At 41.1% G+C, this 25,697-nt stretch overlaps 1 non-coding gene across 1 annotated transcript; it reads left to right on the forward strand.

The window, feature by feature from the left end:
• Window positions 1-23,925: 23,925 nt before the first annotated feature.
• On the forward strand, window positions 23,926-23,998 carry TRNAC-ACA (transfer RNA cysteine (anticodon ACA)). Its single transcript has one exon. It is a non-coding gene; the product is annotated as a tRNA-Cys (tRNA).
• Window positions 23,999-25,697: the final 1,699 nt, after the last annotated feature.

Below are 25,697 nucleotides of genomic sequence, written 5' to 3' on the forward strand. Positions count from 1 at the left end.
AATCCTGGTGAGAATGAGGAGCCTGCCTCATGCGTGGTGGGAAAGCTGGCTTAGCCACCACCCGGATCATCTCTACATCTCCCTTGCAGTGATGGCCTCATTTTGCTTCAGACCCCTATTTGGTTTTATGCTGCTGCTACTGACCTTTCTCATTTTTCCCTTCTCTGATTGAGGTATAATTCACATTTTGCTATAGCGTGCTAGTTTGACGACATGTAACCACTACCACAATCAAGATAGTGAATATTTCCATAAAACCAACATTTTTCCCTGGGCCTCTTTGTAATTACCCCCTTCCCCACCCTAGACACACCAACCACTGATCTGTTTTCTGTCCTTCTAGGCTTACCTTTGCCGGAATGTCAAGTGATTAGAATTACACAGCATGTAGCTTTTCCACTGTGACTTCCTCCTCATAACACAGCACCCGTGTTGTTGCATGCCTCAGTAGTTTGCCCCTTTTCATGATGAATGACAGCCTGCAGTACAGACACATCAGAGTTGATATATTTCCCAGTTTCAAGTTTGGCCTGTTTCAAGTTTGAAGTGACTATGAATAAAGCCTAACTTCCCCAACCAGGTTTTGTGTTAGGTTTTCACTCATCTTCGCTCACACCTAAGAATAGGATCGCTGGATCATAGGGTATGTGTGCACTCACTTTCACAGAAAGCTGCAAAACATTCCGCAATAGCTGTATCAGCTTCGTTCCCGACAGCAACGCGCTTGAGTTCCAGTTGTTCTGCATCCTCGCTGGCACTTGGAATTGGCAGTCTTCACCCCTTTTTGTGTTCCAATTATTCTGTGGCTCTATAGCAATTATCTCAGTTGTGCTTTTAATTTGCCTTTTCCTTAGTGACTAATAATGTTAAGTATTTTATTTGCTTGTTTGCCATCTGTGTAGCTTTTTGGTAATGTGTTTTTTTTTGTTTGTTTGTTTTTTTAATCTTTTACCCATTTTTTACTGGGCAGTTTGTTTTCTCATCATTGAGTTGGAAGGTTCTTATGTATTCTGGATTTGAAGCCTTTGTGACTTGAAAATATTTTTTCCTATCCTGTGGCTTATCTTTTTGTTCTTTTAACACTGTTTATTGAAGAACGAAGTTTTCATTTTTATAAGGTCCAACTTATCAATGTTTTCTTTCATAGATTATGCTTTTGATACCGTATCTAAGGAATCTTTGTTTAACCCAAGGTCACATAGATTTTCTCATGTGTTTTCTCTAGAAGTTTTATAGTTTAAAATTGTATATTTAAGCCCAAGGTCCATTTTAAGTTTCTTTTTTTTTTCTTTTTAAATTAATTTTCTTTTAAAGCTAGAGAAGCCAAAGGCAAAAGGAGAGATTTGGCCTAACCCCTGTAAAAAATTGATCCTAGGTAACTCCTGTCATAAGGTAGTGGTTAAATCTTAGGCTCTAACATCAGATGCTTTGAATCTGAATCAGTTTTTCATATCCTAAGTTAGAGCATAGGGTGATTTTTCCTTTTACTCTCTGATCTTCATTTAAATGAATTATTAATTAACAAAGCTAAGATTAGAACTAGAACTCTAACATTTGGGCTCTATCATAAAGATTAATTCCAAGTGAGGAAGATAAGAACTTTTAGCTGGGGAACCCATTCTAAACTACCCAGGAAAGGTGGTCAGAGTGGTTTGTCATTCAATACTAGAAAAACCAATGATGATATGAGATCAAGGCTCTGGTACGCCCCACATTGCATGTGGTCATGTTTCTGCATGGGTTCTCACTTCTTCCCTTGGATCTGAGTTCATCCAAGCCATTGGGTACCCTGAGCTCTTCTTACTGCCCAAACACACTTCCTCACTTAGAGGTGTCCCTGCCATATCAGCTCCCCATCTTCCTGGTCTCTCCATCTCTCTGCCCTTTATCTTCAAAGAGCACCTGCCACCTTTTGTCTGGACATTTTTCTTCCGACAGGCGAAGCCACATCATCATCCAGAAAGGGAGACTTACAGACTCAGAGCTCAGTATGATCAAACGTATCTGTGTTTGTCAGTGTGTCCCCAGCCTCCAGGCAGGTCTATCCTCAAACCTCCTGGAAAATGCATATCCCACTATTTAGACGTGAGGCGAAATGGCTTAGAGGGTGAGGGTGGGAGCACATAGGTTTGGGACTAAGATTTGGATTCAGATCACAATTCTGGCCCTTATTATACCACACTGAGTAAAGTATATAACATTTTAGACTCAAGTTTCTCAAACCCAGAGTGAGGAATATTAAAATCTTTACTTGGTTTCATGAGCATTAAATGGTACAAACACTGTGGTGAAATACCTGGCACCCTGTGGCAGTTTTCATGATTATGATGGTGAAGTTAGCTCTCCCTTCTTCATCCACCATTTCCTGAATTCACAGCCCTCTCTCCTTTCTAATCACAATGCCCCCTGCTGCTGGCCCAGCTAGTTTCTGAGGATCACATCCAGTCAATGGCCCTCAGACTATCAAACAGGAGTTGAGGACATCCTAATGGCTTTTGAAATCTTTGCAAAGTACATGTGTGTATATAGCCCAATCCACTTGTGAAGAACTTGTAACAGATCAATGACTGTAAATGCCCTAAACAGCCTCAATTGATCGCCATATGTGATCTGAAGTTCTGATTAATAGAGGCTTTGTTTAAAAAAGAGAGCATGGCTAGGAAAGAGAAGGAAAACACTGCTGTCCACTTTTGCCAATATCCTGACTTAGGAGGCTGGAAAATAGTCTCTGTTGGCAACTTCTCTTGTCTGGCTACATGCTCCTGCCAGAGCAAATCTCTACTTGGGTGAAAACATCACATCTTCTATTTCTTGGGATGTTTGAAGAGAATCAGCTGGGAACATCTTGTCTCAGCATAATTTTTTTTTTTCTTCCTAGGCTGAAAATGCTACTTTGTATTCCTGGGTGAGGGGCTATCTCGTGTATCTTAATCCTGTGCGGGCCTGGTGACTCACCGTGACTTTTTGGGGCTTAGCTTTGAATTCCCTTGACTTTGAGGTTACAAACATCAATCCTTCCACGTGGCATTCCCTTCATTTCTGGAGCACTCACGTGCATATCTAACCCCTGCGTGCACATGAGTATTCAACTGCCTGCAAGTCTTAAAAATGCTAATGTGAAGCTGGGTTAGAATTCTGCAAGCCACACTGTGACCTCAAATATTAATCACGCCCAGGTAGCCAAGGGGAGCCTCAGCCATTGTAGGGAGAAGGCATACACTCGCTCTGAAGCACTGCGAGGCGAACTAATCGAAATCAAACCCCTATTTTGAAACATTTCACTCACCAGCAGGCTGTTCATTTTTCTCAAGTGTACGTCTTGTTTTTGATTAGACAGAAGCAGTGATCTGATCAACTTTTCGATTGAACAAGAAACAAAACAAGACACGGCCAATTCACATCATGTTTCTTGAATGGTTTTTGATAGAAATTTACTCCTCTGAGTCTCCTTCTTGTTTATTCAATGTGATTTCTGTTTCCTCCTCTTTACCTTGACCTCTCTTCCCCTACGACTTTTTCTTCCCAGAACACTTTCTTATATGCTGAGAAATTATTTAAAGATTGAACTGAAGGTTCAACACTTTAAAATTCCTTCTTATGAGCTCTGGACAATCCCTGGCCAGGGTCCTCAGAGGAGACTCTCTGAAGGATACCTTCTCTGCCTTGACATGTCAGGTGTATGCCCTGAACCTGGCTAACAAAGCCAGTCACTGACCTGGAAGTGACAGTCATAGTATGTTCTTTGTTCTCTGCAGGCCAGTGCAGACATAGCTTCCCATCTTCTTAATGGGCCTCATCTATCTGTTAAGCCTTTTCATTATGTCAAGCCCTGTGCTAAGGACTTTTAATCCTGGCAGTGCATTTGATTTCAGTTGGTCCTGGCAACTCTATATGACTTTGGTAATATTGCTAATAAATATCCCAATTTAGGGATAAAGATGACCCAGTCAGAAAGAAGTAGAATCAGAATTTTAATCCAGGGCTTCGGACTCCAAAGCTTACCTCTTTCCCCTGATTCTTTGCTGTTCAGTCACTCGGTCGTGTCTGACTCTGTGATACCGTGGACTGCAGCACACCATGCTTCCCTGTCCTTCACCATTTCCTGGAGTTTGCTCAAATTCATGTCCATTGAGTCGGTGATGCCATCCAACCATCTCATCCTCTGTCATCCCCTTCTCCTGCCTTCAATCTTTCCCAGCAGCAGAGTCTTTTCCAGTGAGTTGGCTCTTCACATCTAATTCTCCTCTGATTCTTACTACCTTTAAATTAGCATCCAATTTCCTTCCAGGAAAATAGGGCTTATATCCAAGACAACATTCCCTTCCCTGGGGACAGAGAGGACCTTACAGGCCAATTGGAGCAAAACGTTAAATTAACAAATGAAAAACCTGAAGCCCTGAGGGCCTTTGTGGCTTCCCTGAGGTCACCACTGTTGACTGGGCTGAGCTGAGACTTGGGTTTATGCCTTGCTGATTCTAAATATTGCGTTACCATTCATGCTCCATGCTGCATGCCCTGCCCAGTCCGGGGAATAAGACTCATCTCTCCACCACTTCTTAAACTCTTAATGGTTTATTTTGCCTCTTTGCATCCTGATTTGAGACAATTTTATCAGGGATACAGAGAAGGGAAAAACAACAACAAATAAACAAACAAAGCACTCACAACTGACATGCAAAATATAAATAACTCTTGGGCTTTAGATTTCTGTTAAACCTGCCTTACTGCAGTTTTTGGAAGAACCTTTCACATTTTATCTAGAGTGACCTAGTCTCATCACAGAACATGATTGGAGTAACTGCAGGAACAAAAATAGTATTTCAAGCCCTAGATATCATTGCTGTTATTTGAAAGTAAGGAGAGAAAGCAGGAGTGAACTATATTTGATGGAGGTATTTCCATCTCTTTAACAATACATACATATATATTTTAGAACAAACTCTTTATTAATGCAATGAATTTATAGACCGATAAATGAAATACGATTTTAGTTTGGATCTAATTGTTGTCCCTATAACCAACTCATGATTTGTCTCTTCACAGAATCTATCTTCCAAGGGTACCTACACATCAAAAGTCCTAAAAGAAAAAGTAACATTTCTTGACATTAAAACAAGGTTTCATTCTGGAGAAAGATCTCCAAGAAGAAAAATGAGCAGCATGGAGAAGTTGGCTTAGTCCCCCAAACCCCCTCTATGCAATTCTCCCCTGGATTTGTAAGGAAATGGACGGACTCCACACCACAAATTTATTGATAGAATTAGATTGGCAAGGATTTCATTCCTAGAAGGTCAGCCTCCACCTCAGCTAAGCTGTGGGAAATCTCTGGTCAGTACAATGTATGTTTGTGTATTTATTCACCAAATGCCAAGCAGTCTTCAACTAGGTGCTGGGGATGTAAAAGAAAACAAAACTGGCAAAATACCGCCCTAAACCCTGCCCCTTGGTTACGTAAATAAGGAGAGAAAGGTAACAGGTTAGGTGATGATAAGCACCACGATGACATGTGGTAAAGCAAACCCACGGTGTAGCCAATAGATGAAAAAGCTACACACCAACTGGGACCCCGTCCAGCATCTGTCTACCTGCTTGAGCTGCTTCTCATTGGTTGCCCTCTTCTCCAGAATGCTCTTGACCTTGGTCAGCTTCGTCTCAGCACAGAGATTCCCATCTCTAAGGGGAGGTTGCTGAGCTCGGTTGTGTCCAATCTCCTGGCTCCGTATGTCCGACTGCTCCCAGCTTCCCTCCTTCCTCCTGGGGTCCATTCCATTCTTCTTGCTTCCACTATCTCTCACTCTGTTGTAACCCTTGAGCTCTCTTACCTGGTCCTACATATGAGTCTTTCTGGTTTCCATCTGTCCTGGTTTTGTCTTCTATTTCCTACCCTAAGCCTGCCTTTTGAACCTGATGGTCCTCAAGGTCCCCAGAGAAAGGTTGCATTTTCTTCTGTTCTTGTCCACACTCCAGCAGAAGTCTGTGATAATGTCTGCACAAAGCTTGCTCTAAAATCTATCTCCAGGATCTAAATGGAAAGGAAAGGACTATTTGCAAATATCTTAAAGCAAAGAAATAACCATTTCCTATGTGTACCCATGTATCAGTTCAGTTCAGTTCAGTTCAGTCACTCGGTCATGTCCAACTCTGGGTCCTTTAATTAAGTCATCATCTGAAAGAGCACACACCTGCCTTGGGTGTTGCCTCCATGATGCTTTGTTGCCCCACAAGCTGAAATCTATTCACAGAGCACTACTCCCACGGAGATGGGGCTGCCCTGCTCTTTCAGCCATAGGCCTAATGTTCTTTGAGTTTCTCTAAGTCCTTTTCTTCAGCAATATCTTGTTTTAGCCAGGGTGCTTGGGTTAATTATACCTTCTTACATTTAAAAGAATTTCCTTTCTAAATCCACTTTAAATATGTGTCCTTTAAAGTCAACATGATGCTCTCCCCATCTGGAGATGTCACGTAAACTAGATGTCTAAATGGCTTTTCAGATGCACTAATTACTTTACAGCCATCTCTGCCCCAGCTGTCTCATTCATTCTCTCATCTAAGCCACGGCTGTGGCTGCTTGCTGATACCTCTGTCCTACAACCAAGCTATGCGTGTTTCTTTTGGCTATGGAATTTCCTTTTTTACACAACTCCTGGTATCCACAGACTTTCAAGGCTGTAGGTTTCGATCATTTCCAGTGAATGATTGGGTTTCGATCATTTCCAGTGAATGATTGGGTTTCGATCATTTCCAGTGAATTTCCAAAATCTACCCTACTTTTCCAGGTGAGGAAACCTATCCTGTGACGGTTATTGTTGAAACTTAATAATACATTCTGTAAGCTTCAAATTTGTACATTTTTATTCCTTGTCTTTTAATAAATATATTTTACATGGAAGTTAAACTGAAGAACCCTGAGTTATACAGTCAGTTCTGAATACACATGCATTCAACTGCCCACCTTCATTTCAAGAGTAAGTTTATAATGGCCTGAATGTTTGCTCTGGCTTCTGCACAAACCATATCTCCAACCCCTGTGGCACTCCATAGTCTCATGTTTAAACATCAGATTTGAAGTAAACAAGGATAGCGCAATGACTGAGAAAGCAAAGGAAGAGAACGTGAGTAATTTCAGTGTTGTTATTCTGTGTGACCATTTCGATTATTTGTTTGTGTTTAATATTTAAAACAATGAAGCAGCATAAACTGTGAGGTCTAACATTTTTGCTGGTAATTGCAAATCTTTGTTCACACAAGAAATATCTTATTGAATTTAAGCAATATCTCTAAGATTGAAATTTATTCATCTTCATTCTTAATGGTTTTAAAACAAAAATATGAATTAAGAAAAGTAGGTTTTACTAAAATTAACTTATTGAACAGTCATGTATAATAAATATTATTATATCAGACAATTATCAAAGGATCAAAGGTCAAACTATTAGGCGAGTATGGAAGTCTAGAATAAATAGTTGTACCTACCCACTTTATCCAGAAGGAACATGGCAGAAAAAAGCAATGACAGTATTCGTCTATATTAATAATTTCCCTGAATTTGGAAAAAAATCTGAAGTGGAGAATCAGTTTAAAGAGATATTGACCTAAAGAAGCTCAAGTGTGTTAGTCACCAACTCTTTGCGACCCAATGGACTGCAGCCCACCAGGCTCCTCTGTCCATGGGATTTTCCAGGTAAGAATACTGGAGTGGGTTGCCATTTTCTTCTCCAAAAGAAGCTCAACAGAGAACTAAAAAAAAAAAAAAAAAAAGTCCATCAGGGACAGTGAATCAGCATCTACATCTATTTTGAAATATTTAGTGCCTTTTAACATCACACAAAGCTTCAGCTCATGGCTGTCACTGGAAATAACTTTGTTGTATACAGCAGGGGCTGTAATATGTTATATGCTCCAGGTGTCAAATATACCGGATATACCATAGAATCATAGTTGCTCAAATTTTCATTTTCCTAATTAATGTGAAACTGCACATATTTTCACACCTATTAGTTGTTCACATTTAGTCTTTTATGGAATGCCTGTTAAATCTTGTGCCTATTTTTCTATAGTTTAAATACCAATTTATACAAATTCTTTGTATTTTCTTGGCAATCCACTCCAGCACTCTTGCCTGGAAAATCCCATGGACGGAGGAGCCTGACAGGCTACAGTCCATGGGGTCCCAAAGAGTCACACACGACTGAGTGACTTCACTTCACTTACATTTTCTTAATATTAATTTTTTCATCCTTAAGCATCTAACTCTAATCCCAATTGTCTGGGTCATATGCCACCATTTTGGGTCATATACCACCATTTTAGGTACTTCTGTGAGGCTACCTCTTTGTTGATAATTTTTAAACTTATTGCATTGTGGAATTAAAGTCTGTGACAGCAATTACTAGATATCAATTTTTTTAAATTTCTTCATGAATTGCTTTTAAAATTTTTATTTGATGAACGTATTTTTCTTAGAGTCTATTCTTTCTTTCATTAATAATATTGCCCTAGGACTTCCATTTCCAACCCAGATGAAGTACACTTACTAGATTTACCTTCCTTTCTGAAAAACAAACAAACAACAGAAGCAAGAATTTTGGAGTCAGTAGACAGCAGGTAATGTAGAATAGTGCTCCCTGATAAGTGGGGAAGAAAATGAAGAAATCGGGGGGAAGAAATCGGTCTAGCTTACTGGCTTCAGAGTTTTCAGGGTGCAGTGCAAGGGTGGAAAAAAACAAAACTCAGGTAGAGTTTGGTTGACTCTGTGAGTAAAAGAAACAGAGTCACAAATCAGAGAGATAAGGTAGCTAGAATTCACAAGATAGAGTACGGAAGAGAAGGGACATAGAAAAAGAGAACTCCACCAGTCTTGCTGGGTTCCTCTTCGACTATTCAACTGAATACTGATAAACACAGGCATGGGAGAAAACTATCTGATACTGGGAAAAGATACATCCAGAAAGAACTTGGAAGAACAGTGACCAAAATTCACATTGGACAGAGAATATTTCCTTTTCCCATCAGGCAGATTAGAAAAACGTATACTTGCAAGATATCTTGTAAGGTAAATTTCTTTTCTTTGCTGTTTTTGAAAGCTGGCTTAGCTATTTTGGAAACTTCATTCACATAGATTTCCAAATATATTATATAGAATTCTTTTAAAATGCAGCTGGAGTTTTCATTGGCATTCAATTGGATTTGTAAATTAAGTTAGAACCAGAATACTTATAATATTTCATCATACCACATTCAAGAGTATGAGAGATTTCTGCATTTTTTGGGTCTTTTCTCTATGTCCTTTAATATAGTTTTTTTTTCCACATCAAAAGTTTATGAACTCCTTAATTCTTTGATATTCCATTGTTTTGTCTCTCTTGTGAATGGAATTTTATTTTTAATATTTTCCGTGATATTTTATCCAACAATTGCATTATAAACAGCCTAAATACAAAATTTGGTTGGTTACTTTTGTGCATTTTCTCCATAGACAATCAGCCTGTCTGTGAGTAATGACAATTGACCCCTTCCTTTCTAATTCTGTAAGTCCTATTTTTCTTTTCATGCAGAATCACTAGGACCATTAGTAATAGCAATTGGCGAAGAATTGAGGCTTTTGAACTGTGGTTTTTGGAGAAGACTCTTGAGAGTCCCTTGGACTGCACGAAGATCCTTGTCCATCCTGTAGAACCAGTGCATTCTGAAAGAGATCAGTCCTGGGTATTCTTTGGAAGGAATGATGCTAAAGCTGAAACTCCAGTACTTTGGCCACCTCATGTGAAGAGTTGACTCATTGGAAAGGACTCTGATGCTGGGAGGGATTGGGGGCAGGAGGAGAAGGGGACGACTGAGGATGAGATGGCTGGATGGCATCACCAACTCGATGGACGTGAGTTTGAGTGAATTCCAGGCGTTGGTGATGGACAGGGAGGCCTGGTGTGCTTCGATTCATGGGGTTGCAAAGAGTCAGAGACGACTGAGTGACTGAACTGAACTGAAGAATACCACATCTCAAAGGAAATGTGTTCTCTAAAAGCACTCCATTAAATGATAATGTTTGCTCACTATAGTTTGGTCAAATTAACAAGTTCCCTTTCATCCCTAGTTTTCTAGAGTTTTTATTATACATGTGGATAATTTTCTATATTAGATGAGATAATCAGCATTTTCAAATTTTTTTTAAATTTGTATTTATGTTGATTTACAATGTTGTCTTAGTTTCAAGTGTTCAAAAGAGTGATTAAGTTATATATATATATATATATATATATATATATATATTTATATATTCAGTTCAGTTCAGTTCAGTTGCTCAGTCATGTCCCACTTTTTGTGACCCCATGAATTGCAGCACGCCAGGCCTCCCTGTCCATCACCATCTCCCGGAGTTCATTCAAACTCACATCCATTGAGTCGGTGATGCCATCCAGCCATCTCATCCTCTGTCGTCCCCTTCTCCTCCTGCCCCCAATCCCTCCCAGCATCAGAGTCTTTTCCAATGAGTCAACTCTTCACATGAGGTGGCCAAAGTACTGGATCTTCAGCTTTAGCATCATTCCTTCCAAAGAAATCCCAGGACTGATCTCCTTTAGAATGGACTGGTTGGATCTCCTTGCAGTCCAAGGGACTCTCAGGAGTCTTCTCCAACACCACAGTTCAAAAGCATCAGTTCTTCGGCACTCTGCCTTCTTCACAGTCCAACTCTCATATTAGTTATATGGTAATTGCTCAGTCATGTCTGACTCTTTGCAATCCCTTGGACTGTAGCCTGCCAGGCTCCCTAGTCCATAGAATTCTCCAGGCAGGAATACTGAAGTGGGTAACCATTCCCTTTTATATTCTTTTAATATCCTTTTTCACTATGGTTTATTACAAGATATTGAATATACTTCTCTGCTCTATACAGTAGGGCCTTCTCGTTTACCCATTCTATATATTAATATAAGAGTTTACATCTGTTAATCCTAAACTCCCAATCCAGCCCTCCCCCACCCATAGGTAATCAGCAGTTTGAAGGCATTCTTATGTTGTCTTCAGGCACTTTTTGTTGTCAGTGTATACTCAGCCACTCAGTTGTGTCTGACTCTTTGTGACCCCATGGGCTGCAGCCCGCCAGGCTCCCCTGTCCATGGGATTCTCCAGGCAAGAGTACTGGAGTGGGTTGCCATTGCCCTCTCCATGGGCTCTTCCCCACCCAGGGATGGAACCCATGTCACTTGTGCTTGTGTCTCCAGCATTGGCAGGCAGATGCTTTACCACTGTGCCCCCTGGGAAACCCCCTTTGTTGTCAGTAGGTTAATGAGATCAATACCCAGGCTTCCCAGGTGGTTCAGTGCTAAAGCAGGAGACAAGAGTTTGATTCCTGGGTCAGTAAGATCCTCTGGAGAAGGAAATGACAATCCACTCCAATATTCTTGCCTGGGAAATCCCATGGATGGAGGAGCCTGGTGGGCTACTGTCCATGGAGTCACAAAGAATAGACACACGCTGAGCACAGAACAAACAACAGCTGATTAAGAATCTTATGATAGCTTCAGGTGAACAGTGAAGTGACTCAGCCACACATTTATATGTCTTAAGAGGTTTTTTCCTTAACATTCTGAAATTCCCTACAATGTATTGGAAGTTAAGATGTTTAACGTAGTCGCTTTTGTTTTTGAATTCTTCTGCAATCTGCAGTCATATTCCAGACATATTTTGGAAATTCTGGAAATTCTGGAAATTTCTTCCTGATTATTGCATCTCCACAATTCATTTCTTCTGGGCATTTTGTTGGACAGATTTTGAACTGAGTTATTCCTCCTATCTCTTGGTTATTCCTCCTATCTCTTGGTCATATTTTCCATCCCTTTATCTATCTGTTAATCATGGTGCCCATTTCTTTAGCTATATCTTCAAGTATATTAATTCAACACTGTTCTGATGAAAGAAGATTAATTTCCATGGCCAGCATATGTATTCATACTGAAAGTTCCTCATGAGTCCCCATATTTGATTTCCTACACACAGAAACAAGAGACTATGGAAAGCTGACTCATCTGTGCACAGCCCCGGGGGACCTGCTAAATCTGGGAAATGCTGTAGGGGAAACTGAGGCTCAATGGAAGAAGCAACACAATGAAAGAGAGCTGTAAGTGAAGCAAATGTCAAGTTGGACACAAATAACCCCATTAAAATGTACTTGGAGGACAATTTAGCCTTGAGAATTTGTACACCTGCTTTAGAAATCCATCCAAAAAATATTCTTCCTAGAAAAATCTGTTTTTTCCTTTTTTATCTCAACTTGATTCTACAGGTCTCAAGGCTTTGCAAAGCCCTCAATGACTTATGCCTTTAGTCTCGGTCCACCTGACCAAAATCCCACAAATGGGCCAGCAGGAATGAACTTCTATTTTTCTATTTTCCAAGCACCACGTGGCAGACTGGACACCTGGGAACATGAACCTGTCTGAGAATGAACACCTGGAGAAAATTATACTCTTCCCCCAAATGATAGTAAAATGGAGAGGAGTGGGTTCTTTCCCCACTGCTTATTGGTAACAACAATTATGTAAATTAAGTTTTATATAGATTTGGTAAATATTTATTGTGAGAAGAAACTTTGAAAAATAAGATCTTTAGAAAATCTGGCTAAAAATCTTCCTGATATCTAAAAATAAAATCAGTATAAAAAGCTATTCAAGGATTCAAAATAATTCTACCATTCATAAAATTATGCAAATATGATGCACACTCATCAAAAATATGAAATTAAATTGGAAATATTTTGGGGGAAGAAATTGGTTAAAATTACCTCAAAAACTACTATATGTGGCAGATATAATTTTATAAAATGAAATTCTTAAAGAGCTATAAACAGGTTTTTTTCTTTTTTTTTTAATGAGTTGAATTTTAGGCAAACTAGACAAGCTGATTAACAAGAGCACTGATTTCAGGCAAATTGCTTTCTGGCAAATTGATCATCATTCCATTTCAACAAGATGGTATCAGTGTCTTTTTAAGTTACAAATATTAGGGTTTAGTTGTTGGTTTTTTTAATGTGCCGTAGTGGTCAATATATGACGTATATGACTAGTATGTAGATAGCTAGGGTATTAAACCACTAAGCCAGAGAGAAGAGGGGTCCTTCAAATGAGCTGGATAAAGGCAGACTTGGAAAGATTTAAAACTTTTCATTGATTGGAGTGAGGATAAAGAGGGAAAATGTCATGGTCAAGTTAAAGTATGGAAGAATTCAAGATGAATACATAATTGGATAACAGGAAAGCTACAAGGATCTAAGTCAGAAATCCCAACTGTAGAGGTGGAGGCCTGAGACAGGAGACCGAGGCAAGAAGGGGCACATTGTTGATAAGAGATGCAAAGAACAGACACAAGAGAGCAGAGGCCGAGGAAGCCCAGAGGTCCTAGAGCTAAGATCTTTAAGCTATTTTGGTAGGAAATGGGCTTGCAAATTTAGAATGGCTTTGTGTTGCTATGTTAGTCAGCCCTGTCAGACTCTTTGCGACCCTATAGACTGTAGCCTGCTAGGTTCCTCTGCCCATGGAATTCTCCAGGCAAGAACCCTGGAGTGGGTGGCCATTCCCTTCTCCAGGGGATCTTCCCATTGCAGGAACTGAACCCAGGTCTCCTGCATTGCAGGCAGATTCTTTACCATCTGAGCCACCAGGGAAGCCCACAATGGCTTTACTAAAAGTTGAAAATGGGGCCAATAGCCCAAACAGAAAAGGTTCTTTCCTCTCACTCATATCAGAAGAGACATCTAAAAGTGCAAAGATTTAATGCTGATAATGTAATGTATAAGTCTGCCTCGGAGATGGTGGACCTGATGCCCCGAATGCCTTAAAAGAAGACTTCTGAGCTAATGGAGGTGGTAAACTAGAGCACTTGGGGAAAACTGTGATAATCGTTTGATTATTGAGATCATCCTTAATAATAAAATAATTCCTATTGTTTTGACTTTTTGGTAAAGCAGACTTCTGTGTTGTAGAGCAAGAAGGAGGGAGAAATTTCTACTCTATAAAAGCAAACCACTTCAGTATTCTTGCCTTGAGAACCCCATGAACAGTGTGATAAGACAAAAAGATAGGACACTGAAAACTGAACGCCCCTGGTCAGGAGGTGCCCAATATGCTACTGGAGATCAGTGGAGAAATAACTCCAAAAAGAATGAAGGGATGGAGCTAAAGCAAAAACAATAGCCAGTTGTGGATGTGACTGGTGATAGAAGCAAGGTCTGATGCTGTAAAGAACAATATTGCACAGGAACTTGGAATGTCAGGTCCATTAATCAAGGCAAACTGGAGGTGGTCAAACAGGAGATGGCAAGGGTGAATGTCGACATTTTAGGAATCAGTGAACTAAAATGGACTGGAATGAGTGAATTTACTCAGATGACCATTATATCTACTACTGTGGGCAAGAATCCCTTAGAAGAAATGAAGTAGCCCTCATAGTCAACAAAAGAGTCCAAAATGAAGTACTCGGATGCAGTCTCAAAAATGACAGAAGGATCTCTGTTTGTTTCCAAGGCAAACCATTCAATATCACAATAATCCAAGTCTATGCCCAGACCAGTAATGCTGAAGAAGCTGTAGTTGAACGGTTCTATAAAGACCTACAAGACCTTCTAGAACTAACACCCAAAAAAAGATATCCTTTCCCTTATAGGGGATTGGAATGCAAAAATAGGAAGTCAAGAAATACCTGGAGTAACAGGCAAAATTTAGCCTTGGAGTACAGAATGAAGCAGGGCAAAGGCTAATAGAGTTTTGCCAAGAGAAAGCACTGGTCATAGCAAATACCCTCTTCCAAAAACACAAGAGAAGACTTTACACATGGACATCACCAGATGGTCAACACTGAAATCAGATTGATTATATTCTTTGAAGTCAAAGATGGAGAAGCTCTATACAGTCAGCAAAAACAAGACTGGGAGCTGACTGTGGCTCAGATCATGAACTCCGTATTGCCAAATTCAGACTTAAATTGAAGAAAGTAGGGAAAACCACTAGACCACTCAGGTATGACCTAAATCAAATCCCTTATGATTATACAGTGCAAGTGAGAAATAGATTCAAGGGATTAGATCTGATAGACAGAGTGCCTGAAGAACTATGGATGGAGGTTCATGACATTGTATAGGAGGCAGTGATCAAGACCATCCCCAAGAAAAAGAAATGTGAAAAGCAAAATGGTTGTCTGAGGAGGCCTTATAAATAGCTGAGAAAAGAAGAGAAGCAAAAGGCAAGGGAAAAAGGAAAGGTATACCCATTTAAATCAGAGTTCCAAAGCATAGCAAGGATAGATAAGAATGCCTTCCTTAGTGATCACTGTAAAGAAACAGAGAAAACCAATAGAATGGGAAAGACTAAAGATCTCTTCAAGAAAACTAGAGATACCAAAGGAACATTTCATGCAAAGATGAGCACAATAAAGGACAGAAATGGCATGGATTTAACAGAAGCAGAAGATATTAAAAACAGGTGGCAAGAATACACAGAACAACTATACAAAAAAAGGTCTTCATGACCCAGATAATCACAACGGTGTGATCACTCACCTAGAACCAGACATCGTGGAATGTGAAGTCAAGTGGGCCTTAGGAAGCATCACTATGAATAAAGCTAGTGTAGGTGATGGAATTTCAGTTGAGCTGTTTCAAATCCTACAAAATGATGCTGTGAAAGTGCTGCACTCAATATGCCAGCAAATTTGGAAAACTCAGCAGTGGCCACAGGACTGACAAAGGTCAGTTTTCGTTCCAGTCCCAAAGAAAGGCAATACCAAAGAATGCTCAAACTACCACACAATTGCACTCATCTCACACACTAGCTAAATGATGCCCAAAATTCTCCAAGCGAGGCTTCAACAATATATGAACCATGAACTTCCAGATGCTCAAGCTGGATTTAGAAAAGGCAGAAAAACCAGAGATCAAATTGCCAACATCCGTTGGATCATTAAAAAGCAAGAGAGTTCCAGAAAAACATCTACTTCTGCTTTATTGACTATGCCAAAACCTTTGTGTGAATCACAAAAAGCTGGAAAATTCTGAAAGAGATGGGAATACCAGACCACCTGACCTGCCTTCTGAGAAATCTGTATGCAGGTCAGGAAGAAGCAACAGTTAGAACTGGACATGGAACAACAGGCTGGTTCCAAACCAGGAAAGGAGTACATCAAGGCTGTGTATTGCCACCCTTCTTATTTAACTTATATGCAGAGTACATCATGCGAAATGCCAGGCTGGATGAAGCACAAGCTGGAGAAATATCAATAACCTCAGATATGCAGATGACACCACCCTTATGGCAGAAAGCAAAAAAGAACTAAAGAGCCTCTTGATGAAAGTGAAAGAGGAGAGTGAAAGAGTTGGCTTAAAACTCAACATTCAGAAAATGAAGATCATGGCATCTGGTCCCATTACTGCATGGCAAATAGATGGGGAAACAGTGGAAACAGTGTCAGACTTTATTTTGGGGGGCTCCAAAATCACTGCAGATGGTGACTGCAGCCATGAAATTAAAAGATGCTTGTTCCTTGGAAGAAAAGTTATGACCAACCTAGATAGAATATTAAAAAGCAGAGACATTACTTTGCCAATAAAGGCCCGTCTCGTTCAAGCTATGGTTTTTCCAGTAGTCATGTATGGATATGAGAGTTGGACTATAAAGAAAGCTGAGTGCCAAAGAATTAATGCTTTTGAACTGTGGTGTTGGAGAAGACTCTTGAGAGTCCCTTGGACTGCAAGGAGATCCAACCAGTCCATCTTAAAGGAAATCAGTCCTGAATATTCATTGCAAGGACTGATGCTGAAGCTGAAACTCCAATACTTTGGCCACCTGATGCAAAGAACTGACTCATTGGAAAAGAGCCTGATGATGGAAAAGATTGAGGGCAGGAGGAGAAGGGAAAGACAGAGGATGAGATGGTTGGATGGCATCACCAACGCAATGGACATGAGTTTTAGTAAACTCCGGGAGTTGGTGATGGATAGGGAGGCCTGGCATGCTGTGGTCCATGTGGTCGCAAAGAGTTGGACATGACTGAGTGACTGAACTGAACTGAACTGAACTGAAAGGCCATCAGTGTAATCTGAGTTGGAAAAACTTCCCCATTTGTATTCTTGGGTGCTAGTTGGCTTGATTCAGAAAGCAACTCCTAGATGCTACAAGGAACTGATATACAATCTGTGCTCCTCATGGGGGCTTTTTCTTCCTCCATCCCTCTCCTCCCCTCTGCCCTACTCTCCTCAAGCCTGGCTTTGGTGACCTTCATCTGAGCCTCGATTGCATCTGGCCTTCTCTGTCCAATAGCACCTGAACGTGGATTGATCACTTGCTTACCTCTTTTTCACCATCACTGCCCTAAGAGCTTCTAGAGGACAGGGACCTCTGTCTTTCCCTTTTGTATCCCCAGGACTAATGCCTAGGATAGAAGGCAATGATGGATGAATGAAGAGATAGGAACAGCTGGATGGATAAACTAACTCATATGAGCAGTAACTCATACATACGCACATTAAAATCACCTCTACACCAACACCAGATGCCCAGGCTACCTGTGTTCCTCTGATGTTTATTCTTGGGCCAGGCCTCTCTGCGCTGTCAAACATATTCCTTGGAGAGGTTGCCATCCACTGTCAACACTTTCATCTCACCATCTCTAAGTGTTGTGTGACCCGCTGTGCAGATCTAGACTGCTGTCAGAGACTCCGTCCTCATTCTGGTGACTATCTTCATCCTTCCAGCCTCTCCTTTTTGGTGGCCATTCAGCATGTCATCTCCTTTAAGAGGAGGGCAGTAGCAATTTGCTTTCTTGCCATGTTTACTTTCTGTGTTTGCCCAATATCTATTTGTCATTTTTATTGCATTTTTCTCTCTCAGCATTTGTCTTGGATGAGGCCTTGTCCTCAGTATTTGCTTTCAGAAAAGAGAACAGGATGCCTCCTGGAGCTATGAATTTATGCCACTGGTTCCTGCTGAACCCATGTACTTGGGAAATAGAACATTCACATACCCATCATAAACTATAGGAACTTAAAACTATATGGCGAGTTTTCATTCTTGAAAGCATTTTCAAAAGCATGATTTTATTTGAGTCTCACAAGGGTAATTTAGGGCAGGTATTATCCTCTAAAAATACTTCAGGGTTTTGAAAAGAGCAGTTGGGTCTGATTTGTGCTTTAGCTCTTCTCATCTGCTGGTGTGACTATCAGCAAATCACTTACTACTCCAAGCCTCCTTTCTTCCCACCTCTTACATAGTAATAAGTAATATCTATCACTTTCCTATTTTTTAAAACTTAGAATATATATATATATATATATACATACACACATACATATACACACAATAGCGTGTGTCTAACCGCTTCACACAATTTTGATAAGTTTCAAATAAGATAGTATAGATGAAAGAGTTCTTGACATCATGAAGCATTACAAAACCAAGAGGGATCAGTATCGTCATTACTGAAGAATTACTCCTACATGTATTTCCAAATTTTCGGAATAAGGACAATTGTCGATGAGCAGAACTCAAGTCTCTCAAGCTCCCATTCCAGGGTATCTTCCTCCCCAGCAGCTACCTAGTCCTGATAGGGGGCCAGAAGGCGCCTCTTCCTGCCAGGGTAGTCAGAATGTCACCTCCCACTCCTAATCAACCTTCCTTGTTCAGGGAGAGGAGCTGGGCTTCCTCCACCAAGGAGAACAGAAAACTAAGTTTCTCTCAATCTCAGTGGCTTGTGGAAAGGGAATTTGGCTTGAGCCAGAGAAAAGAAAGCAGTAGCTATACAGCCAGCCTGAGATACGTTAAAGAGGGCGGTAAGGAAATTCACATTTGCTCCTTTTTTTCAATTTTTTTGTGTGTGTGTGTGGTTTTTGTTTGCTTGTTTTTGGTTTTCCACGGTCTCTCTCTTTAAGACCTGGGCAATTTTCTGATTCGGTGAATGATTCAACTCTCTTAAAAGCACTTTAGCTTACCAACAGGTTCCCTTTCTGGCAAATACTTCAACGGTTGCCATCTGGGAGCTTTCTCCTATCCTTCACTTGATGTTTTTCCCTGGGGCTAGCTGTTTTTTTAAATGCATTTATGTATTAGGCCATAATAGGCCTGAGATCCACTGTGAGAAGCAAGCTATGGCCATGTCAGTGAATAGTTAAAGGAGACTGGCCTTAGAGGGTAGCACTGAGGTCAAAGACACTCCTGAACAAACACAATGAAATTATATTTCCTCAATTCAAAAATAACTTGATGGAAACATCTTAGCCTCAAATCCAATTGCTTTCACCAAGAAAGTGATGAAATTGGCTTGGTTGATAAAAGCCAGCACATCTCCCCTCCCTAACTGCATCAGCTTGACCCTCTCTTCTGATTAAATGCTTATAATTTTTCTCCCAGCATGTAATTTTTTAATTATAATATGTTTGAAGAACATCAAAATTATTTGGCTCTTTGCAGGGTAATGGTTGACAGCGGAGTCAATTCGTCTTTCTCTCTGATGTGCTGAGCACCCAGTGGGTGCCTGAGAAATAATAATTGATGAGAGAGGCAGAGACCCTGTAGATGGGTGATGGGCCCACAGTCAATTGTGTGTGGGGAGGAGAGGGCTCTGCACTCACTGGAGGCTGCATTCCTGCCTCCCCATGCATTTGAGACGGTCTAAAAGAAACCAGAGAGACACTGGACCATGTACCCATGTTATTGTTACTATACGGAAATTTCTGCTACAAGGCCTCCAGTTAGCTCAGTTGGTTTTCTCTGTGTTCGGGGTTGCGATGCAGCAATGGTTTAAGAGACAGATTCTGTTTAGGACCTTGCTTTCCCCTTCTGTGACACTGGTCACTTCATGCGCAGTGTTTATGTAAAGCAGCACCTGTAACGGAGCACAGAACTCTACTGCACGAGTGAAAGCGCTTGGGAAGGGTTGACAATAGTTAGTTATTATATATATCAAGAAGTTTCTGAATCAGCATCCATGCAGCACTCTTCCTGTGAAAACTGTAAACACAGTTGAAACTCACAGCTGCCTGGACCTCTCTGAGCCTGTCTTTTCTGGAAGCACATGGCTGGACAGAATGGCCTCTGGGGACTCCCCCTGAAGGAGCCACCAGTCTGTATCTGTGAAGCCACGGCCCCCTGGCTCCACTGCCTTCTTGTCTAATCTGTGTGTTTTTCTGTTTGTGTTTTTTGTTTGTCCTGGAGTCAGCTGCGTGACCCTCAGACCTGAAAAGGATACTGAATTGCCAATTCAATTTACCTAAAACTGGTGGAGCCTGAAAGCCTGGCCTACATTGACATACAGCTAATCTAATACAAATTGATTTTGGTTTTAAATCTGAGCAAGTTAAGAAATTGCTGTGGGTTTTTCCAAAACACAAAGAATCCTGCTTGGCTGCAACCGCAAAGTCTCTGAGTTAGGCTTCCTGGGTCCTGGTCTTTGAAGCCATATTCATGTTCGGCCCCATAGCTGAGGCTGCTATCAACCACTCCCCCACCCCCATCCCACAACACTTCAGATGCTGATTTTTGTAGATATTTCAGGAACTCCAGACCTCAGGCCACAGTTCCCCATTCAGTAATCCTTGGTGCCAGTTTGGCTCTATCCTTGAACCTAAAGTCTGATCACTTAAGCTTATTTCTGAAGCTCCATAACCAAGAACACCGTTCTGATAACTATACTCCAGGGTGCGAGCTCTTATCCAAAGTAACATTTGGCTAACTCAATTCCTCTAAAAGTGAGAATCTGCACTGTCTGGGACCTCTATTTCCATCCATAGGACTGGCTTCCTGAATTCTGGGGCAGGGCTCAAAGCCCTATAACCCAGAACACTTTCCCATTGCCTACTGCCTACCTCCTGACCTGTTTGCTTGGGTTTGCTCCACATCCTGACATGGACACATCATTGTCCATAACTCATTTCAGATTTCACAGACACCAGCCTCTTCCCCAGACCAGCACTGGTTATCTATTTACAAAAAAAAAAAAAAAAAACTTCAAAAGCATTTTTATTGAGCTAGTCACAAATCAGTTTTAAGCTGAATTTCTGGATATGACGAAATGGATGGGATTCGGATGTGACCAGTTAGGGGAATATGGCAAGAAAGAAAAGAGCATGTCACATCTTGGAGCAAATTTGCAGTCATGCTAATTCTTCTGAGGATACGTTCAAATGCAGCAAAATAATAATATCTATTTAGTGTGGTGGGATGATTACATGAGATAATGACACCCAATAGTCACTTAACACATATTGACTGTAGTACTACATTTTTGGTTTCTTTTTAAGTCCCAAAGCAGCAGGGTTGGAGATAGGTGAACTGAACAGGTTAGCAGCTAAAAGAACCAGGTACCTGAGGTGCAACTGGCCTCAAGTGAGAGGGTACATTCAGCTACAAGTCTCAGCAGGAAGTCGAGTGCAGTGGACAGCAATGCGTACACAGAAACTATGGCAACAGCCAGCAAGCATTGGGCTGTACGTGGAAATCTAAATAAGCAGACAGGTAGATGGAAAGTCAGCAAGGGATGATGAAAAGTCTTGAGTTTGAGAAACAGACAAGGGTTTCCATCCCTAATTGTAGAGGATAGCCATTCTTAAATTCTAATGTGTGTAAGAATTACATGATGTGCTAACTATAAATGGAGATTCCCTGTCATCGTCTACAGTTTTTGAATCATGCAGTCTGGAACAGGATCTTTATAACATGTTCTTTTTTTTGTTAATTTTTATTTTACATTGGACTATGGTTGATTTATTATGTTATGTTAGTTTAAGGTGAACAGCAAACTGGTTCACTTGCATGAGTTCTTTAGGTGATTTATTCACTTGTGATGGTTTGAAGATCACTCTTGAAGAAACACGAATGTAGGGAGACAGACAACAGCAAAGGAGCCCCTATGACTAGAGGAACCATGTCACCCAGAAAGTTAATCAAAGGAAGATTCAGGTCCAAGGATTCAGTCAACACAATAGTAGGGCTAGGAGTCTGAGCCTCAGGAAACAAGGCAAGTCCCCCTCCCCTCCATCCTTCTGACTATTAGGGGAATCAAGCCAGCCAAGAGAGGGTAGAGTAGGTTTCAGGGAAAAATATGAATCAAACAGCAGAAGTTTCTCTATGCTCAAGGGAAATAGTGACTGCTTTGATTTGATGCTGTTTGTCTCTTATTGTCTTCATTCATTTATTCATTTATGTATCAACTGCATTATGATTCAAATTCTGTTGCTCCAACTACAACCTTGCTCATGAATCTAAGAACTATGCCTAAACATCCTCCTAAGAGCTTGATATATATATATATATATACACACTTTATACATATATGTGTATATAAAGTATAATCAGCATCTTTTTGTCTCCAAATTAACTTTCTCCCTTAAATTCATGTTATTCAAAGGATAAAAAAAGAAAATTGGAATCCCCTTTTTTATATCTATATACCAGGGGCTAGAATAGCAAGAAGTTCATCTATATTTGCTACAATAAGCAGTAGAGGGGCAAGGATCTTCTGACCATTTCACACACCTTCAAATAAAGGCTTGAAATAAAAGCATGAAGAGGCAAACGTATGAACCCTGCAGTCCCAATTTCCAGCTTGAGGTTCTTTCCATTTGGTCCCCCACTGGTGAACTGAGTGTCCCTAATGTAGTTTGGAATTGGGGATTGGAGAATTATCTGGGCCAATCTGTCTAGTGGATAATTTGATTGAAGAAAAGCATAAGGAAAGCCTCCATCACTCAACGTCATCTGCAGCAATAGCTTGATGTATTGCCTCCTATTCTACCATTAGCAATTCATTCTTTAGACAACTTATTTTTAAATGTAAATAAGTACCATTGCCAAAGTAAATAATTACAGCAACTTTTCAAACTGAATTCCCAGGACCCCTCGAGGTTCCCTTGAACATTTCCCAGGACCCATCAGAGAGGACAAGGCTCACCAACCCCTCTAGGCCACCAGTCTCATCAGCTTTAACCAGAGGAACTGTTTTGTTTTTTTTCCTCTGAGAAGGTTAGGAGCTTCATGCAAGAGCATTTATAGAAAAGATGCTTTACCTTTGAATGTCAAAAATAATTTGTAAGAGAGGAAAAAAATGGAAACAGGCTAAACGTCCATCCTCCTAAATTATCCTGCTTCCATACAATGAAATGTAGGAGGCCATTAAAAAGATGATATAGGCTTATATGATCTGAACTTGAAACATTTGGATACTTCATTAAGACAGAAAGTCAAGTAGCAAAAGAGAGTACTTCTTTGTTCTTTCAGTGGCAAGTTTTGGACTAGTTCTAAATGTGTTCAAACTGTATATTTATACACTTAAATAAGCACAATATAGTTTAGGAAAAGCTCATACCTTTCAACTTAAAAATTTGGACTTGGAGTTTGGGTATACATTTAATATTTCACTATTACTCTTCTGCTGCTTTTCATATTTTGATCTTTGAAAAAAACTTATAGTTTTAAAATTTTTGAAAATTATTGCATTAAGGTATCATTTTTCATTATGAACATCTTGAAAGATATCAGTAATTACTTTCTTTCCACAGTGACAATTACCTCTGAGTAAAGGAACCCCTGAAAGGTAAATGCTGATATGAATGTGATTCATGGAGGTGGAATGATGTGGAGAGTTCCTGACCTATTTGGGACCCTGACATTTGACAGGGAAATTCCTCCTGGTGAGGAGAAACTAAGTATATTCATATATTATATATCAATTATATAATATATATTTAATATATATAATATAAACTATATAATTATTATACATTAATATGTATGTTATTAATATATTATATACATTTAACATACATATTATATATACCATTATATATGTTATATAACATAAATAATAAAATGCATATAACATATAATATGCACATATATTATACTATACACATATATTATATAATACATACTATACACATATGTTAGGACTTCCCTGGTGGCTCAGTTGGTAAAGTGTCTGCCTACAATGCAGGAGACCCGGGTTCAATCCCTGGGTCAGGAAGATCCCCTGGAGAAGGAAATGGCAACCCATTCCAATACTCTTGACTGGAAAATCCCATGGATGGAGGATCCTGGTAGGCTACAGTCCATGGGGTTGCAAAGAGTCGGACACGCCTGAGCAACTTCACTTATACACATATAGTATATAATATATAATATATACATATATTTGGGTGTTCATTGGAAGGACTGATGATGCTGAAGCTGAAACTCCAATACTTTGGCCACCTGATGCGAAGAGCTGACTCATTGGAAAAGATCCTGATGTTGGGAAAGACTGAGGGCAGGAGGGGAAGGGGACGACAGAGGATGAGATGGTTGGATGGCATCACCGACTCAACGGACATGGGTTTGGGTGAACTCCGGGAGTTGGTGATGGACAGGGAGGTCTAGTGTGCTGCGGTTCATGAGGTTGCAAAGAGTGGGACACGACTGAGCGACTGAACTGAACTGAACTGAACTGAACTGATACACATATATTATATAATATATAATATATATTCAAATATATTAATATGAATGGCTGAGAGAAAAGCCTCACCTTTTACACTCTTTTGCTTTGTCCTCTGATTATGAACATCCTCTAAATGATTCCCAGCAGAGAAACTAGGGCCAGAAGGCAGGGGGCTACGAGTCAGATATTAAAGGAAAATCATTTTCTTCAAGGCATCACAAGGCTGTTATTTGGGTTGGACACTGACTCTGAAAACAATCACCCAGATTTTTGCTCATCTCTCTACTTCCTGTGTCTGGGTAGGAGACAGAGTCCTTGGAGTCTAAGGGCACAGGAGTCAGAAAGCCTGGGTTTGTGTCCTAGCTTCCTTAATTAGTCACTTGTGACTCCTGTGGAAGGAAGGAATTGGACTTAGCTTTTCTCCAAGCTCTCTACAACTCCGAGTGCTGTTATAATCCAGACACCGGCAGACCCATCTCCCGGGACTTCCCACTTGCTTCCCTCTCAGACTCCCCTCTCCCCCAAAGGGCTCTAAGAATAAAACACCCGCCCTCCTTCCCACGGCCCATCTCTTTCCTGGCTCCTGCCGGCAGGGGTCTGTGCGTGCCAGGCGGAGCCCATGGCCCCGGGCTTCCCCTGCAGAAGACTAGGCCTCAGGCTGCTTCATCAGGGCCCCGCGGAGCTGTGCTCTCCAGGCCATCGATTATGGTCTCTCAGAGGGAGCACGGTGAGCAGTCATAGTTAATCGGCCTCCATCCTCCAGTGTGCTCTCAGCGTCCACTCGGGAAGGCAACGGCCAGAGGACTCAGGTCAGGCCATCATCGGCCATCATCGGCCATCATCGGAGGCGCCGAATCACCCTCACTCTCCCCCTCACTCCTTCCTGTGACCCTGCCCGCTCTGGGGGGAGGCAGGGGGTGACCCCCGCCCGCTCTGAGGGGAGGCAGGGAGTGACCCCACCTGCTCTGAGGGGAGGCGGTGGTGACCCCGCCTGCACTGAGGGGAGGCCAGGGGATGACCCCCGCCCTCACTGAGGGGGAGGTGGGGGCAGGGTGCTCTGAGGGGGATCCTGGGGGTGACCCCGCCCGCACTGAGGGGAGGCAGGGGGTGACCCCACCCGCTCTGAGGGGAGCCTGGGGGTGACCCCGCCCGCACTGAGGGGAGGCGGTGGTGACCCTGCCCGCACTGAGGAGGAGGCATGGGGTGACCCTGCCTGCACTGAGGGGAGCCTGGTGGTGACCCCCGGT

This window comes from Capricornis sumatraensis, chromosome 14 (assembly GCF_032405125.1).
Source record: "Capricornis sumatraensis isolate serow.1 chromosome 14, serow.2, whole genome shotgun sequence".
Lineage (NCBI taxonomy): Eukaryota > Metazoa > Chordata > Mammalia > Artiodactyla > Bovidae > Capricornis > Capricornis sumatraensis.